At 35.9% G+C, this 19,918-nt stretch overlaps 1 long non-coding RNA gene across 1 annotated transcript in view; it reads left to right on the top strand.

Annotated features, from left to right (window-relative positions):
* Window positions 1-2,046: 2,046 nt before the first annotated feature.
* LOC145717481 (uncharacterized) overlaps window positions 2,047-19,918 on the top strand; it is a 75,312-nt gene continuing 57,440 nt past the window's right edge. The window contains exon 1 of the long non-coding RNA XR_014140716.1: window positions 2,047-2,089. This is a non-coding gene — a long non-coding RNA (uncharacterized LOC145717481). The remainder of the gene's footprint in view (window positions 2,090-19,918) is intronic.

The raw sequence follows: 19,918 nt of genomic DNA on the forward strand, positions 1-19,918 counted from the left end.
CCTGATACAACTTTGCAGTGGATTACTATGCATCTGTAATAAAAGGAATATGAAATATCTCCATACTACCATAATTTGATGTTTAAAAATAATAAGTGGAAAAAGCAAAGTGGAAACAATACTAATATACTACACTTTATCTAGTAAGAAAAAAATATGTGTGCACATATGCCCATATTTGATTATATACACATATACGTACATATATATATATATATATATAAATGAGGAAATAAACTGATTTAAAGCTAAACTAGCTTCATCTGGGGCTAATCTAAGCAAAAAGCATTACCCATAGAGAGAGGGAAGGAATGGTGTGAAGAGGGTAGGGATGAAAACTATTTTTTTTCAAGTTTTCATTTAAATTCCAGTTAGTTAACATACAGTGTACTATTAGCTTCAGGTGTACAATATAGTGATTCAACACTTCCATACAACACTCAGTGCTCATCACAACAAGTGAACTCTGTAATCCCCATCACCTATTTAACCCTTCCCCCCACCAACCTCCCCTCTGATAACCATCAGTTTGTTCTCTATATTTAAGAGTCTGTTTCTTGGTTTGCCTCTCTCTTTTTTCCCCCTATGCTTGTTTGTTTTGTTTCCTAAATTCTACATATAAGTGAAATTATATGGTATTTTTCTTTCTCTGACTTATTTCATTTAGCATAATACTCCCTAGTTCCATCTACATCATTACCAATGGCAAGATCTCATTCTTTTTTTTATGGCTAATACTCCTTTGTGTACATCTTTGTTATCCATTCATCAGTCAATGGACACTTGGGCTGTTTCCATAATTTGGCTATTGAGGTAATGCTGCTATAAACATCGGGGTGCATGCATCCCTCTGAATTAGTGTTTTTGATTCTTTGGGTAAATACCTAGTAGTGCAATTGCTGGATCATAGGGTAGAAACTGTATTTCTTTGAATACATCCTGGCTTGTGGATTTGACTCAGGGACCACATACATGTATCACATGTTGGATAAAACAAAATTAAATTTAAAAAGAGAAATTCTTGAGATCGAACATAAAATGAAAAAATACAATTTTATATCCAATTGTTAATATAGCCACACAGAGAGGAAATATTCTATGGAATACTAATTAGATTAACATGTTAATGTAATTGGACTGAACTTCCCTAATGAGATTTATCTAGTGATTAAAAAAACTTTAAAACTCAGTTTTCAATAACTATATTATTGGTGATAGGGTCGATATTGCTCTCCTGAGACTATTTTGTGCGAGTGACTCGTCAGTGAGTGGGTGTGTATGTCAAAAGTAAATGAGCAAGTTGATAAAATTTCTGAGAATCAAGATTTTCATTGGGGCTAAAATATGATAAAAATGTAAGCTTGATGAAGTTTTTTTTTTTTTTTTTTTAAGATTTATTTACTTTAGGGGAGGAGGAGCAAGAGAGAAAGAGAGAGAGAGAATCTCAAGCAGACACACTGCTGGGCACAGAGCCCAACACAGGGCTTGATCTCATGACCCTGAGATCATGACCTGAGCAGAAACCAAGAGTCGGACACTTAAGCGACCGAGCTACCCAAGCGCCCCTTGATGAAGTTATTTAATAACAATGATTTCTTGAATTTGAATTGGGAGTATCAATGTACACACAATATATTTTTATTTATGTATTTTTTCAGCTTGGTCCACTGTATACAGGCCTAGAACACTTACCAACCCAGGAACAATGCCAACCTTGCCACTGAGACAGTAGCCTCTACAAACCACATCCCACTGAAAAGAACAAGGACTCGTTGGAAGAATGGCTGACTCATTGTTGGGAACAACACATATTTAAGATAAACCTGGGACATCTTATCATATGAGAGGGCAAGGAAACTACTGAAAATTACTGGGTCTTGTCAAAGGACTCAGGAGCCAATTTTTAATACAGACCCAATGGCTAGACACAGAAGAATCTGAAAATCAATAGTGACAGTAACTGCCACAGATTCGAACATCCATAGGTATAAACTGGTGTTTTAATAAAAACATTAAAAACTCATTTCGGCGGGCATCTGGGTGGTTCAGTTGTTAAGTGTCTGCCTTCGGCTCAGGTCATGATCTCAGGGTCCTGGGATAGAGACCCACATCGGGCTCCCTGATCAGCAGGGAATCTGCTTCTCCCTCTCCCTCTGCCCCTGCTTGTGTTCCCTCTCTCGCCGTGTCTCTGTCAAATAAATAAAAATCTTTTTAAAAAAAATAAAAATACTCATTTCTGTAGTGTATCTTGAGAACCAATTCATAATTTTGTAAAATGGTAAGTAAAAAAAAAAAATTAAGCATTCACTATGCCTTTTCCACCTCCACACCTCCAACGGTGCCTGTCCTGCTCAATTGGATTCTTTATTTTATTTAAGTTTTTATTAAATTCCAGTTAGTTTACATACAGTGCAATATTAGTTTCAGGTGTACAATATAGTGATTCAACACTTCCATACAACACCCCGTGCTTACCACAAGTGTACTCCTTAATCCCCATCACCTGTTTAAACAGCACTCCCTCCTCAATGTAGGGCTTTGTCTTAGAAAAAACTTCAGTTAATAAAGTCCAAAACTTCCAGAACTCTCAGAACCAACTGCATTGTGATTTCTTTGCACTAACCGTGACATTTGACCATGAAAATCCCCTCCTGGTTTCAGGAGCTGCTCTGGGATTGGCCTTCCGCATTAGTGCTAAGTGCTTGTTGGTAACTTGGGACTTCTTTTCTCAGGCCCATCAGAAATATAGGCAACATCCTCTGCTCTCACACAGATCCTGATACCATGCAAAAGTTGAGGCTATCAGTGGGTTGACCACACCAGCTTTTATTTCTAGGTTTGTGCATACTATATCTCACCTAGTTTTGTGGTAGATGTGTGTTTTCAGTTTTCTACCCTAGTTTCCTCATTCCTTTATTTTTATGGGGGAGAGGGGACATTCAGATAAACTCAATAATTATGCATGCTACCACGATTTTCCAACATCTTCTAAAAATGCTATGTCATAGTCTTTTTAAAAATTAACTCTGTTGGAGGGAGACAAACCATAAGAGACAAATCATAAGAGGGTTGCTGGAGTGGTTGGGGGTGGGAGGGATGGGGCGGCTGGGTGATGGACACTGGGGAGGGTATGTGCTATGGTGAGCGCTGTGAATTGTATAAGACTGATGAATCACAGACCTGTACCCCTGAAACAAATATTACATTATATGTTAATAAAAAAATTTACTCTGTTGAAGTACAATTTACATACAATAAAATGCATCCATTTTAACTATTGTTAAGTGAGTTTTGACAAATGTATTCCCTCATGTAACTATCTCTACAACCAAGACATAGTATTTGCTCTGCCCAGTATATCTATTCATCCTAGCTTTAGGCAACCAATGATATGTTTTCTGTCACTATAGTTTATGGTTGTCTTTCCTAGAATAGAACATAAATGAGGTATGTACTTCTTTGTGCCTGACATTTCCCATTCGGTCTAACTTTTCACTCAGATTTATCTATTTCAATTGCTTTTTTATTGCTGAATACAATCTCCATAGAAGAATGTACCACAATTTATCTATTCACCATTTTTAACATTTAAGTTGTTTTCAGTTTTACACTACTGTGAATAAAGCTGCTATAAAAAAATATACACACACAATTTTTTTTCTCATTACATTCATTAAGTCCTTGTTTATTACTTCCATTGGCATTCTCATATCTGAATCTGTTTGAATTGGCTGATTTTTCTCCAAAGTATGTGTCACATTTTGGGTCCCACCATATGGGCCATATGTTCTTTGTATGTTTAGTAGTATTTTGTTGGACCTTGGTCCTTGCTGAATGCCTACTATTGTCTTCCTCTAAGCAACATTGGGCTTTTCCATGACATACAGTAAACTTACTTAAAGAAAACTTTGATCCTTTCCAATCTTGTTTCTCCTACTTTTATTATGAGTCTGGAGTAACCTTTATTCTAGAGAAGTTTAGGTCTCTTATGAACATGTGAATATTCTGGGCTATCTACTGAACACCCTGTGTGATCAAAGAGGACTTTCCATGATGGCTGGTCAAAATTCAAACATACTACCACCTGCATAAACTTTCTGAATTATTCCATTTATAGCTCCCCAGTTCTTCCTTCCCTGGCCCTTTGGAGTTTAAGTGTTCACATAAATAGCCTAAGTAGTAAGCACATACTCAAGGAGACACATAAGTAGATTTCCAGAGGTCATTTTCTGCATACCTCCCTCCTCTCCAGGACTCTGCCTCAATTTCCCACTGTCTCCACACTTCAGCAAACCACTGTGCTGGGCTCAGGATTTCTCCCCTAGTTTTATGGTCTGGAATATGCCTGCAGGAATAAAATTGGTGTCATCACAGGGCTCACCTTGCTTATTTCCCTCCTCTCAGGGATCAAATTCTAGGGTGCTATTTTTGTGTGTGTGTGTGTGTGTGTGTGTGTGTGTGTTTACTACCTAAAGAAAGTCATTTCATATATTTGCCCAGAATTCATTCCAGCCCTATTAGACCGTCATGGACAGATGCAGAAGTGACCTGTCATAACATCTGATTTATCTCCCTTCTTCTGGTTCTGAGATCCTTGATTACCACTGCATCCATAATTATTGCAAAATAATAGTGTAACAGTGTAACTATTTTAATTTTCCCTTTCTTAAATTCTTCAATGACTCTCCCCATTAACCAATATTATTTCTCAATATTTAGAAAAAAAGTCATGTTCTAAAATTACTTAAATCATTAAATATATGATATATTAAACTATAAATATAACATGTTGAAAAAAGCATGTAAAAACATCTAAAAAATTTATTATCCTGAATCCCAAATGAACCTAAGTAGATTTTTAACCAATGCCATATGAATATAAAATATTTAATAAAAATACAAATAAACACAGGAAAACAAAAACAGAAAAGTATGGAAGAACATATGTTGATTTTGAGGCTGAAAAATTTGATAACATAGAGCATCTAATTTGTCACGAGCTTTGTAGTATCCAAAGGCAATTCAAACACTGTGTTGATCCACTGCACAAACTTAAATAAGCTTGAGTTCTTTGGTTATAAACTTTGATCTTGATAACTTATTGACAAGTTGAAGTAACTGGAAAGATAATGAGTATCTTACATTTTGACAATAAATTAGGTCCAGAAATGAACAGGAACTAGGGCTCCTCAGTATATCAAGGTAAAATATATATATATATATATTCAATTATTAAATCAACTCCAACCATTTTCAGTATTTTTATTTCACAACTCAAGATTTGTATTTCAGGAAGTAACCATCAATTTGACCTATATACATGAGAAAAGGGCACTTGGATTAAAGGCTCTTATTCTATTCTGAAAAGAAACTCCCCATATTTTTTGGTTATGATAGTAAGATGGATAAGATGTTGGATATTCAAAAAAAGGCCAAAGACTGTAATTCATTTACATGTCTGAATTACTTAACTCTCTTTTGAAAAGAGGAAGTGTATTGATTCCTAAGGGGATTAAAAGTTTTTCCTGGCACTAAATCACAAAATGATGCATATGTAAAATACTGCCTGTGGGAGACTGCACGATATTATGGAAAGCAGTAGTTTCAAAACAATTAATTCTTACAACAACTATGTACCAAGGATGAGATCAAAATACGGCTCAGTAAAGAACTTTTCTTAAGTATCTTTGTTAATGTCTAATATTGTCCATTTATCCAACTGGATGGATATATAGAAGTTAAGTTAGTAGCATAGTGGATGTGTGGTATTCCCCTAGATCTCTGGAGTTAAAGAAACAATGTCTCTATATACGTGACAACTTTGGAGCAAAAGTTATATTACTGCTACAAATGTAGACACAAAGATCAATGTTTCATCATCATCAGACGTAATGTGATAAATACACATTTTTTTCTTTAAGTAATATTCATGGTAGCATTTCACTGACACTTCCTGTCTCATGTCTCAACTTTAATAAATAAAAGAACAACTTGAAGACTTAAGTTTCATTGAAAGAGTTTTTCTTTGTCAAGAGTAAAAATAATTAAATAAAAATAACTTCTGTAAATCTAATATGCATGGTCTTTTCAGCTAAAGCAAAATATTTTCTTTTACCATGACTGTATTTGCTTTCTTTGGTTGAGTAACTATTAGAAGTAAGTTTGAGATACCCTGTCCTAGAATTTGCCCTGGTTAACCGGCAATTTGTAAGTAATCTTCCTTTTTCTTATCCCTAGTGTTTCATTTTTTTTGTAGTGTCTCTGGCAAGTCCTCCAGATTGTTATGCTGCTAGAGACAACCAAGGTGTCCAAGCAGAGTGGAACTTAGGTGGGTATCTGTAAGTGAACCCAAAAATGCTGAAAAAAGAACATCAATGAAAACAACCCTTCCGTTCCTTTGTTTTATGGATTTATCTATTGTGCCAGAAAACTTGAAAGTTTAACAGTTGTGTCTACTCTGCAAATGATGTCATATGATATTGTAACAATATGAGCAGAGAAGACCAACAACATGATTTAGCAGCATGAAGAAAACAAATTGGCATTAACTGTATCATTCCAGTAGAAATACTTCTAATAACTGGGGGGGTGGGAGCAGAGAAAATGGTAGTCCAATTACACTGATTACAGTGGCTGCAAACGTGTGTGCCTACCCTCATGCTTCAATGATGCTGTAATTATGTTTTTTTTTTTTAAACACTTTTTTTTAAGATTGTATTTATTTATTTGACAGAGAGACACAGCAAGAGAGAGGGAACACAAGCAGGAGGAATGAGAGAGGAAGAAGCAGGCTTGCCGTGGAGCAGGGAGCCCGATTCAGGGCTCAATCCCAGGACCCTGGGATCATGATCTGAGCCGAAGGCAGACACTTAACCATCTGAGCCACCCAGGCGCCCCTGTAATTATGTTTCTAAGAAATGCTGTATGCAGGCAACCTCATTCTTATTTCAATCCTGCTGTTAATTTCCTGTCATTTTAACATATACTCTTAGGAGTGGAGTAATATATATTACACCACATAACGGGGTACCCCTGTGAAACTCCCATCAAAATAATGGACTTTTTAAAAGATCATCTCACCTACTTTTTCTTTCTGTTTTGGTCAAAATTCAGTTAGTCTTTATCGAATCAATTTGTGCTAACAGGGCATTTTAACAAATTCACCTTCTTACACAGAGATCCACTATGTGGAAGGCCTAGGATGAAACTGGGATAGAATGATCAGGAGTGATCTGCCCATAATTTTACCATAAGACTGTAGGCTTTCTACTACCTCTGTCACAGCATGCAATTGAGAATTAGGGGAATTCTATGGGTATTAAAATGCTAGGAAAGGTGCATCTTCCTAGCATCCATGAAAGGTATTCAGTTTACATTTTGGATATACGAAATGATTAATTTTCTAGCGAATCAGATTCCCTAAATAGATGATCCCTGGAGTAATTTCAAAATGCCAGTATGTGTTCCTTTCTTCTTTTAAAATCATCTCCTTCCATTCCTACCAGGTAGGCCTCACTAGTAATCCCCTATGTGGGACATGGATTTCCTCCTTTTCTCTTCTAAACTGTACTTCAGAAAAATAACTGCTGTGCAGGGGATGGCCTGAAGGTCATGGCCTGGGGCTGGGGGCAGGGCCCTGCAGAGAGGAGAGTATTAGTCAACAGGGCAGCACTGCTGGGATAGAATAAGGCAGGTAAGATGAGGGTTTGAAGCAATCATGCTGGGAATTTGGTGAGGTATCTGAGGGAAAATGACCAGAACTTGGTAACTAATAGATGTGGGGCTTAAGAGAGATAGAGAAATCTGGAATGATTTCCACATTCTGATTTAGTTAGATGGAAACAGTGATTATCGAGTTAAGGAATACAGTTGGAAAATCAAGATGGTTTAGAGGAAGATAATGAGTTCAATTTTGAACATGAATTTGAAGTGTCAATGGGATATTTTTCTGCAAAGATTAATGTTCTTTCACTCCCAAGAAAAATGGGGACAGTCAAGGAAAAGGACCAGGGACTTTTCTGAAGGCTAAAAAATGCATCTACAACTTCAATCATCCTTGAAATATTCTGAGAACAAATTATGTATGCTAAGACAATTGCTTCTCTTCACTATATAATTATTTCTCTGAATCTTCTTTAATGGAGCATTTGGTTATTCTAAAAAATATCACATTTTGGTGTTTTAATTAACACCAACACATTATTGCTTAGCTAGAAATTTAAACAATTTTTCAATAATTTGATTCGGAATATTGAAACCTTTCTGACAATTAAAGCCATAATTCATTTCTACTCACTTAGGCACCTGGAGTGAGCTGCAAAAGGTAATTATATTCATTGTAAATTTACATGCTATGCATATCCTGGTAAGCATTCTGTAGGAAAGTGTAACAGGAAGATACAGGTGCTTAAATTAATAAACATTAGGGAATCAGCAAGAGAATTAAACTACACTATTGTTTCCAAACTAATTATTTAATAATTGAACATCTCTATACACCTGGTCCCAAATCAAGGGATTCCATGACCTCATGGGGCTTGGGGTTCACATTTGATCATTTAATATCAAATTTGTATAGTGCAGGGCAGTGAACTGGTTAGTTGTTGGAGGGCAATTTAAATTTCCCTGAAGTTCCCCCCTTAAAGTTCACAAATCAAAACATTCACACTTGTAAAACAGGGGTGTAATTAATTGCTAAGAAATCTTGTTAGTACTTCAAACCTGAGAACAAACAAGGCCTGTTGCAGACACTAAGTTCCCCGGCAGAACTTTGGAAGGAGGCAATTGCCCACAGGCTTGACGTAAGAATCGTAATATTCTCACTCTGGGGACAAGACGGTCTCCTAGTTTTAAGGTCTGTGCAAAGGCTGTGTCCCCTAGAACCTCCAGTGGCCTTTTATTTTTGCCCTGAGTGTTAGCATTCTGAAAACTGCATCTAGTGTGAGGAATTCCAGGAGACTCCTTTGACAAAGTTAATACTACTTCGTGGCAGCCCAAGCAGTATCAGAGAATCTATGTACACTTCTTCCCTAAGATTAATAAAAATATAAAACGTTTAGGGTAATGCTGTTTCACACTACATCTAGCACACAGTACATTAAATATGAAATATTTGTTGCAAAATAAAATAGATAAATGAATAAATGGCTAAAGATTTAACTAACTGATTGAATGAAGGCACTGATGAATGAATACTTGGGGAAATTTTCTGCTTCTGAAATAGTAGTGACAGAAATAGTAACTACTCAATTCTTTAATTCATAACAACTCCTCAACTGTCCTCCCCTGATGGGTTATTACGTCTTCATCCACTAAGCTGCCATTCATTGGGGTACAGAGAGAAAATCCCCTTTGCTCCCGATCATGTAATCCAATGTCTGCAATGGGTTGAACTCTTAATAAATGTTTGGTTTTTTTTTGACTAGTTGTTGAAAGGCTGACCAGCAACTCACCTCAGAAATGTCAGATACCAGAGGAGGAAAACAATATAAGGAGATTAGGAAGAATATTCAATTTATGGTTTTCAAGTTATTTAATTAAAAAAAATATTCAATTGATACTTGAAGCAGAGAAGGGAAGGAAAGCTATCATTTACAGATCTTCAACTCACATGTGAACTAACAGTCTATGAATATCACCTTGTTCAATTTTCCCATGACATGTTAAGTAGGATCGATTTTTAACAGATGAAGCAACTGAGACTCAGAGGGGTTAATTTTTTCTTCAAAATCCAGCTCATACATTTACAGTTGCATCAAAGGAATAAATTTAACCCATAGGGCGAAAGATTTTAAGACAATGATCAAAGAAACTGAAGATAACATTAACAAACAGAAAGATATACCATGCTCATGGATTGGAAGAATGTTGTTAAAATATCCCTATTACCAAAAGCAATCTACAAATCCAATGAAATCCCTATCAAAATCCCAACGGCCTTTTTCATGTAAATAGAACAAACAATACTTTGTATGGAACCACCAAAGATGCCAAATAGCCAAAGAAATCCTGAGAAAGATGTACAAAGTTGGAGGTATCACCATCCCAGCTTTCAAGATATTCTACAAACCTATAGTAATCAACACAGTATGGTACTGGCACAAAAATAAAACCATAGATCAATAAAATGGTATAGAGAGCCTAGAAATAAACCTATGTTTATAGGGTCAATTAATCTATGACAAAGGAGGCAAGAATATACAATAGGGGAAAGAATATTTTCAATAAATGGTGCTGGGAAAACTAGACAGCTACATGCAAAAGAATAAAACTGGACCACTTTCTTATATCATACACAAAAAATGAACTCAAAATGGACTAAGGACCTAAATGTGATAATACCTGAAACCATAAAAATCCTAGCAGAGAGCACAGGCAGTAATCTCTTAGACATCAGCCTTAGCAACATTCTTAGAGATATGTCTCCCGAGACAAGGTAAACAAAAGCAAAAATAAACTATTGAGACTACATCAGAATAAAAAGGTTTTGCACAGCAAAGGAAATCATTAACAAAATGAAAAGGCAATATACTGAATGGTAGAAGACATTTGCAAATGATCCATGTGATAAGGGGGTTAATATTCAAAATACATACAGAAATTATATACAGCAACAACAAAATAATATTATGATTAAAAATAGGCACAAAATTTGCATAGACATTTTTCCAAAGAAGACATACAGATGACAAACAGACACATGAGACGATGCTCAACATTACTAATCATTAGGTAAATGTAAATCAAAAGCACAATAAGCTAACAACTCACACCAGTCAGAATGGCTAGCATCAAAAAGACAAGAAAAAACAAATGTTGGTGAATGTGGAGAAAAGGGAATCTTTGTGCACTGTTGGTGAAAATTTAAGTTGGTGTAACCACTGGGGAAAACCATATAGAAATGCCTCAAAAAATTACAAATAGAAATACCATACAATCCAGTAATTCCATGACCCAGTATTTACCCCAAGAAAACAAAAACACCAATTCAAAAAAATATATGCACCCCTATGTTTAGCGCAGCATTATTTACAATAGCCAAGAACATGGAAGCAACCTAAGTGTCTAATGATAGACAAATGGATGAGGAAGATGTGTTGTACACAACACACACACAGACCAGAATATCATGCAGCCATAAAAAAAAAGAATGAGATCTTGCCATTTGTGAAAATATGGATGGACCCAGAGAGAATTATGCCAAGTAAAATAAAGCTGAGAAAGACAAATGTCACATGATTTCATTTATATGTGGAATCTAAGAAACAAATGAACAGGGGCACCTGGCTGGTTCAGTTGGTACAGCATGTAACTGTTGATCTTAGAGTCCTGAATTCAAGTGCCACCATAGGGGTAGAGTTTACTTTAAAAAATTTTAAAAAACAAAAACAAATGAACGAACAAAACAGAAACAGACATATAGTGAAAACAAACTGGCGACTGTGGGATGGGGAAGGAGTGTAGGGATGGGTGAAATAGGTGAAGGAGATTAAGAGGTACAAACTTCTTGTCACAAGGATGAAAAGTATTGCATAGGGAATATAATTAATAATACTATAATAACGTTGAATGGGGACAGAAAGTAACTACATTTATTGTGGTGAGTACTGTGTAATGTATAGAATTGGTCAATCACTATGCTGTACACAATGAACTAATATAACAGTATATGTCAACTATTCTTCAATAATAAAAATTGAAGGAAAAACAGAAAAAATCTAGTTAATAAATGACAGAGCTTATTCTAGCACCCTCATTATTGTGACTGAAAATTCCATTTTCTTTCTATGTCATTAAACCTCCTGAATTCTTCGTAGAATAATGGATGTTAGAATTTAACCCTATACCAAAGAATCAAATCTTTTTTTCCCCTAAGATCTACTGATTATTGAAGAGTTTACACCTGCATCGTCCCATGGATGAACTGATATTTAACTGCACCCTATAAAGAAGGCAAAATAGAGAAAGAGATAGGAATGATTTCTACAGTAAAATGATGCACAGAGTTAAAAAAAAACTTTTTTCTCATTGAAGTATAGCTGTCATTAAAGAATCACGTATTTTAAGTGTACGGTTCAATGACTTCTGTAACTATCACCATAATGAAAATACTCTATATTTTCATTAGAAATTAGAATATTTTCATTATGGTAGTCAGCTGTCTCATGATTTTTTGTAATCAATCCTTACCTTCAGAAGAAACCACTATTCCATTACCATAGCTTTGTATTTTATGTTTTTGAACTTCATATAAATGAGATCATACAGTATGTACTCCTCTGTATCAGTCTTCTTTTACTGAAAATAGTATGTTTAGATACCTGCTATTTTGTGTATCAGTAATTAACTCCTAATTGCTGAGTAGTATTCCATTTCGTGAACCTACTGCATATGTTTATTCCTTCATCTATTGATGGATACCTGGGTCGTTTCAACTTTCAACTGTTATGAATAAAACTGCTATGAATATTTTTTAAAAGATTTTATTTATTTACTTGAGAGAGAGAGAGCAAGTGAGATAGAGAGCACGAGTGGAGAAAAGGGGCAGAGGGAGAGGGAGAAGCAGGTTCCCCACTAAGCAAGGAGCCCAATCCCAGGACCCTGGGATCATGACCTGAGCTGAAGGCAGACGCTTAACCAACTGAGCCACCCAGGTGTCCCTGCTATGAATATTCTTATATAGTATTTTGTGGACACATGTTTTCATTTCCTAAGGTAAATATCTAGGAGTAAAACTGACTGATCATGAGTTAAGTGTTTAAATGTACAAGAAACATCCAGACATTTTACATTGTAGGTTTGCCCTTTTATACTTCCATTGACATCCTCATAACAATTAGTCTTGTCAGAGTATTTATTATTACTATTATTAATTGTATTATTATTCATTGTAATGGGTGTGAAATGGTATATCAGACAGTGAGATGATTTATGATGCTAAGCGTTTCTTTTTTTTTTTTTTATTTGAGAGAGAGAATGAGAGAGCATGAGAGGGGGGAGGGTCAGAGAGAGAGGCAGACTCCCTGCTGAGCAGGGAGCCTGATGTGGGACTCCAGGATCATGACCTGAGCCGAAGGCAGTCGCTTAACCAACTGAGCCACCCAGGCGCCTGATGCTAAGCGTTTCTATAAGCATATTGGTCATATCTTTCTTCTTTATTAAGTGTCAATTCAAGTCCATTTTTTCTCATTAAATCTTGAAGTTTTTTGTCTTTTTACTTAGTTCTATATAAGGTACTTAATTTAGATAAAAATCCTTTTAGTTACATGTACTGCAAACATTTTCTCTTACTTTGGGGTTGACTTTTAGTTTTAAAATATTTTTGAAGAGCAGAAGAGCTTTATTTTTTTAATCAAAGTAAAATTCACTTAACATAAAATTTAACATTTTAAAGTGTACAATTCAGTGACTATTAGCACACTGACAGTTTTGTGCAACCATCACTACTATCTAATTCTGGAACATTTTCATCACCCCCAAAAGAAATCCTAGAACCATAAAGCAGTCCTTCCTCATTTCCCCTTTCCCCAGCCCTGGGAAACCACTGATCTGCTCCTTGTGTCTGTAATTTTCCTATTATGAACAGTTCATATAAATTTTGATGATGTCCATTTTACCTCATCATTGAGTTAGGGTTACTTATATCAGATATCTTTCTTTACCCTAAGCTATAAGTTTTTCTAGAAATTTTACTATTTATAGTTAAGTCTATGATTCAAATTCAATCATTTTTGCATACTGTCAGGGAAGTGGTGCTTTTCATTTTTTCTACATGCATATCTAGTTGTTTCAGCCTCATCTGTTGAAAAGGCTCTTTCCCCAATGGAGTTACCCTGTCACCTCTTTTTATAAAATAGACACAAAAATATGTTTGGGTGTATTTCTATACACTTCGCTTTGTTGTGCAGCGCTATATGCTTATTATTATGCTTATGCTAATAGTACACAGTCTTGATGATTATAGCTTTATAATAGTTCTTAAAGCTAGTGCAAATCCTTCAATGTTTATATTTGTATATTTAAAAAAATTCCAGATCTTCAGTATTTTTCTAAAATACTTAGAATCAGCTTCTCAATTTCTAAAAAAAAATTATGTATGTGATTTTGATTATGATTGCATTTAATGCATGGATTAATTAGGGAGGGTTGACACCTTAACAATAAGACATCTTAAATCCAGGGGTGCCTGATGGCTCAGTCGTTAAGCGTCTGCCTTCGGCTCAGGTCATGATCCCAGGGTCCTGGGATCGAGCCCCGCATCGGGCTCTGCTCAGTGGGAAGCCTGCTTCTCCTTCTCCCATTCCCCCTGCTTGTGTTCCCTCTCTTGCTCTCTCTCTGTCAAATAAATAAAATCTTTTAAAAAAATTTTTAAAAAGACATCTTAAATCCATGTGTGTAATATATCTTTCCATTTATGGGGATCTTCTAAAAATTATCTCAGCAATATTTAGTGGTTTTTACTGTAGATATTGTACATAATTTGATGCTAAAGGATTCCTAAAATTTTATGTATTATATTATTGGATATAACATTGTTTAATTTTGTTTTCCAGTGTCTATTGTTAGCATATAGAAATACAATATTTTGTGTGTATATGTGTATATTGACCTTGAATCCTGGGACATTGCTAACTTTACTTACTGGTGTTGCTAGTTATTTTTGGATCATTAGGATTTTGTAGGCAAGTGATCAAGTCACCTGCAAATAATTTTACTTCTTTTTTTTTTTAACATTTTGTCTTTCATTTATTATTCTTGTCTTCTTGCACTGACTAGGATCTAAAGTAAAAATGTTAAATCAAAATTCTTAGAGAAGATAGCCTTAATTTTTTCCTAATATTCCAAAGGGGTACAGTATTAAGTATGTTAAATGAAACTTGTTATAGATGCACTTTATTAGATTCAGGACATTTCCTTCTATTCCTAGATTTCTGAGAGGTGTTTTGTTTGTTTTGTTTTGTTTTTACTCAAGAATAGATGATCAATATTACTATTTTTTATATCAATATAGTAAATTATATTAAATATTGATCAATTCTTATATTCTTGTGACAAACCCCTCTTGGTCATGTTTTATTTATTACCCATTTCATATGTTCACAAATGCAATTTCCTAATATATTGTTAAAGATTTTTTGTTGTTTGCCTTTGTTCAAGAGTAATACTAGTCATTAATTTTGTTTTCTTCTAAAGCCAGTGAAGCCACCTAGACTTAAACCTTCTATGTAGGAATTTAAGAAAAATCAGGGTTGGGGCACCTGGGTGGCTCAGTTGGTTAGCCATCTGCCTTCGGCTCAGGTCATGATCCCAGTGCCCTGGGATCACACCCTACATCAGGCTTCCTGCTCAGCAGGGAGTCTGCTTCTCCCTCTCTCTCTGTCCCTCTCCCCACTCGTGTTTTCTCTCTCTGAAATATTTTTTTTAAAAAAAGAGAAAAATCAGCATTTATCTCCTTGGTAATATGATGTCTCATTCTTCATAAACCTAAACCATGTTAAGAGGAGAATGTGATTAGTGTGACCCAGTCTAGACAAATTCTTTGTCATCTGACTCCATGAGCCTTAAACTTGAAGTTACTGGGCTTAGGATCCAGTTGACTTCATTTCTCCTCTAACACATCAATGGTCACTTAACCAGACTCTGAGCTTCCTCTTCTGCCCCACACAAACCTGCTTTCTGCACAGGAAACAAAGTGAAATTTCAAAATATAAAATTCATACTCTGTTACTCTTCTGCTTAAAACTCCATTTAAGAGTGCATTAATGATCTAGTTACACTTCAAATAAAACCCAGAGCTCTTACAAACTGTCCAGTCTAATCCCTTCAGACTTCTTAAATTTCTCCACATTCTACTCTCCCATTTGCCCACTCTATGTCAGCTACTCAATCTCCACTCAGGCCTTCACACCCACTACGACAATCAGTTTGCAAAACTTTTCCTCTTGAGATTCACAGTACTGGCTCCTTCTTGTCCCTTAGTGCTAGGTGCAAGTTTCACCTACTCAAAGCATCCTTACCTTTCCATTCTATCTAAAATGCGTCTCTTACCCATTAATCTTATCATAACATAAAATACTGAATCCTTAATAGTTTAGGGCAAATTAAAATTAGAAAATTAAAAATTACTTAATTTGCTTGCTTAGATTTCTTAGATTACATTTGCTTGAATTTCTTTATCAACCATAAGACAGACTCCTGTAATGCAAAGAATCTGAACTTTTTTTCACCTAGTACTGTGCCTGGTATATAAGAGGCAACATAATAAGTATTTTTTTGAATTAATGGGTAAATAAATAAATTATAAAGTATTTGAGAGTGAGAAGCATTTCTAAAAAAGACATTGTCAAAAACTGTATTTTGTAGGGCGCCTGGGTGGCTCAGTTGGTTAAGCGACTGCCTTCGGCTCAGGTCATGATCCTGGAGTCCCTGGATCGGGTCCCGCATCGGGCTCCCTGCTCGGCGGGGAGTCTGCTTCTCCCTCTGACCCTCCCCCCTCTCATGTGCTCTCTCTCATTCTCTCTCTCTCAAATAAATAAAGTCTTTAAAAAAAAAAAAACTGTATTTTGTAGATTATATGGCAAAAATGTGGATATTGTTAAGACCTTTTTGAGGACCTGGATCTTCCCAATCTGCCCCTCTGATTAGCTTGGAAATATATGTATCAGTATAGCTTATGGGGAATGATACAGAAAAAAGTTTCATGCACAAACTATTTTTGATCCAAATATTATTGAAGGAACTGTGTTATTTTCTATTCTGTATATGATTATACTATATTCAATATTAGTATTTTTTAAACTCTTACAGTTTCTGTAGCATATGAAGTTTGGTGAAATGACCAATGACCTCAGCTCAAAGTCATTTTACAGTAATAAAGAGTAATCATACTTATTCTTGTTATCACTGCTATTCAGATCATCATTATTTTACAGGGAAAAGCACATAAGATATGGAGTCAAAGTTGTTTTGAATTCAAACCACATCCTTTACCAGTGGGTGACCCTGAACAACTTACATAACTTCTTAAGCCTCAGGTTCCTCTTTAGCAAAACAGAACTAGTAACACCTTCTTTACAAGGTGTTTGCAAAGCCCAAGTTATGTCATTTAGATTCTAGAGCAACAGTCGTCTTACAATGGATGCTCAGCAAATAGTTTTTTTTTTTTTTTTTTTTTGGTCTGCTTTATAGTCATGGTGATGGCAATAATCTGGTGGTGTTTGGGAGTCTCCAACAACCTACAACTGAGTCTCTCAGGTTTAACTGACAGAAACCATCTTGGAGGATGGCAACTCTCATATATGTGGATTCTCTGGAGTGGTTTCTATGCAATAGATCATTAATAAAAATTTGTTGAGAGCCTTATCTGTGCCAGGCACAATGCATGTACCAGGAATTCAACAGTGAACTAAAGCCCTTACCCTCATCAAGTCTGCAGTTTAGTGAGAGGCAGATGGGATAAAACACAAATAGGTATAGGCCATCACGTCACATGTTGCTTGGAGTAAAAAATAAAGCGGGGTAAGGGAGTAGGGAATGGTAACAGTGGCACCAGGAAAACTATTCCCTGAGCAGTGCTTTTTAGCATAACGTTGGCATGTTCTAGAGGTTGTAGCCTGCCTGGCATGGCTGGTGAGATTCCAGTAAGATTAAGCACAGGAAGACATGGATGTGACAAAGACGGTAAGTCCGGACATGCCTTGATGAGGACCCAGATTCCATTCTCAGTGTTCTGGGAAACCTTCAAAAAGTTTCCAGGAAAGGAGACCCATGATTTCATGTTTGCAATGAGTGCACGTTGGCCACCAAGAAATACATGTGTGACCTGTTTCTTCTTCCTGGTTAAGCCCCCGTTAAGATGAAGCACAAGGCTCTTAGTCTAAGATGGAAAATTGTTCACAATTTCACAGTATTATTATATTTTTCACATAAATACACATTTAAAGCCCTTATAGGGTGATTTATGGATTACTTCTATTATGGAGAGTTTTCTTCTGCAATTTATGGGTAGGCTAAATGAGAAAGAAGATGTTAGCTATATTTTTAGCTAGTGTTTGGTCTGCTTATTTTTTTTTTTAATTTAAATTCAATTAGCCAACATATAGTACATCATCAGTTTTTGATGTAGTGTTCAATGATTCATTAGTTGCATATAACACGGGGAGGGGGGGATGGGGTAACTAGGTGATGGGCATTAAGATGGTCTGCTTTTTTAAAATTGGGATTCTCCTTTAGCTAAGCCCTAACTTTCCATTCATGGGTCAGATGGTCAGAAGTTAAAATGTGAAGCCTATCACATACTACCTGTGTCATCCTGGATAAGTTATCTAGCCTCCCTTCTTCCTCTCAGTAACTGGACTGTTAACACCAACACCATTGATAACGAGCCAGCACACTGTAAGACACATAGTAGGTGCTTCACAACTTTCTCTTCCCATTTGAATCCTATTTTTCATTGAGTCTGAGTGGCAAGCATGATATGATCATGAATCACCATGAAGATTTGCTTGAATTTGGAAACAGTAAAGCCAGATCAAAGAAAATGATAAAGTATGCTGTAATCACCCTTGATTATTTTCTATCACCTGGAGAAATGTGTGCTCAATGTAGCCAGTGTTAGACAAAACATTTTGATCAAAGTCCTAGTCAGAAATATTAGTACCTATCTGAGAAATGAGCTGTGAATTCACAGGGCTGGATGGAGATGGTAGCAATAAACACTGCTCTTATAGTTATGCAGCTGGACAAAGCTCACATTTGACAGATGGTGTTGTAAGGAGTCTTTCACTTTTAAAAATTTATTTATTTACAGCTATAGGATGTAATTTAGGAGATTCAGCCTTCTGGTCTCCATCCCACATGAGAAACTAGTTAATTTGCAATGTGGGAGAATTGGTATCTCTGTAATCTTGGAAAGAATATAGAATTCCAGAAAGAAACTGTGGTTCTGATCTTAGTTGAGTCCTTTATTTATGTACCTTATCTCTATCTGTCTCAGCCCCCCATATAATGAAAGATTTGGAGTCCATATCTGTCTCTGAAGTCTCTATAATCTGTCTAATTTTAATGTTCCACGTTTATGTAAGGATTTTTTTAAAAGTTACCCAGGTAATATGCAAAAAAAATTTTGGATGCTCAACCCTGTGGTGACATTTAGACACCTAGAAATTTCTTCTTTAGATGATGACATCTATCAAGGAGGATGACAGCTCTGAACAGCAGTTAAAATGAGAGAGAATTTATCAACCTTCCTATTAACTGCAAATTTATGGAATGTTTGAAAGTTGCAAGTGAACTCTTAAGGCCATGTTAACGAGGTGGCCTTTAACTTGAAAGAGATCTGTAGCTGAACTGTGTCTTTGAGACTTGGCGTTTTAATGAGGTTTCATCCCATTTGAACAGAGGCAAGGAAGGGCAGCAAAAATGCCATGTCTGCTAGACACTTGATGATTTTTGTCCTGGGGGAGAAGAGGTTGTCATGTCAGAGCTCATACTTCTGGCCATTCATCTGTCCCTTCCAGCCCCAAAGGCCTTCACACTCTCCAGGTCACCTACGTCATATCCTCTTATGTGCACTGGTATCTAAGGATAAAGAGGTAATGGACATATCCAAACTTATGATACCACATTACCAATTCATTTACTTTCCTGACATTTCAAAGTGATCCTCTACCTTTGTGACCGTTAGAACAATAGATTATTTACGTAGGTATTTCAGAAGATGTACAGTGCATTAAAATTACTGAAGCATTTTGTGGGCTGGTGGGGGCACAGAGAAGACTCAAGTGTAAGCGTAACAGTGTTCCTCTTTCAGTTACTTTTGAAATGGTTTAAATCATCTACAGAATAAAGGTTACACTAATAAATGTCTCATTTGTTTTAAATGCTCCGAAATGTGAACACTTCTGTGGAACTTACAAAA

Source organism: Leptonychotes weddellii, chromosome 16 (assembly GCF_054177405.1).
Source record: "Leptonychotes weddellii isolate Sample4059 chromosome 16, ASM5417740v2, whole genome shotgun sequence".
NCBI classification, from domain to species: domain Eukaryota; kingdom Metazoa; phylum Chordata; class Mammalia; order Carnivora; family Phocidae; genus Leptonychotes; species Leptonychotes weddellii.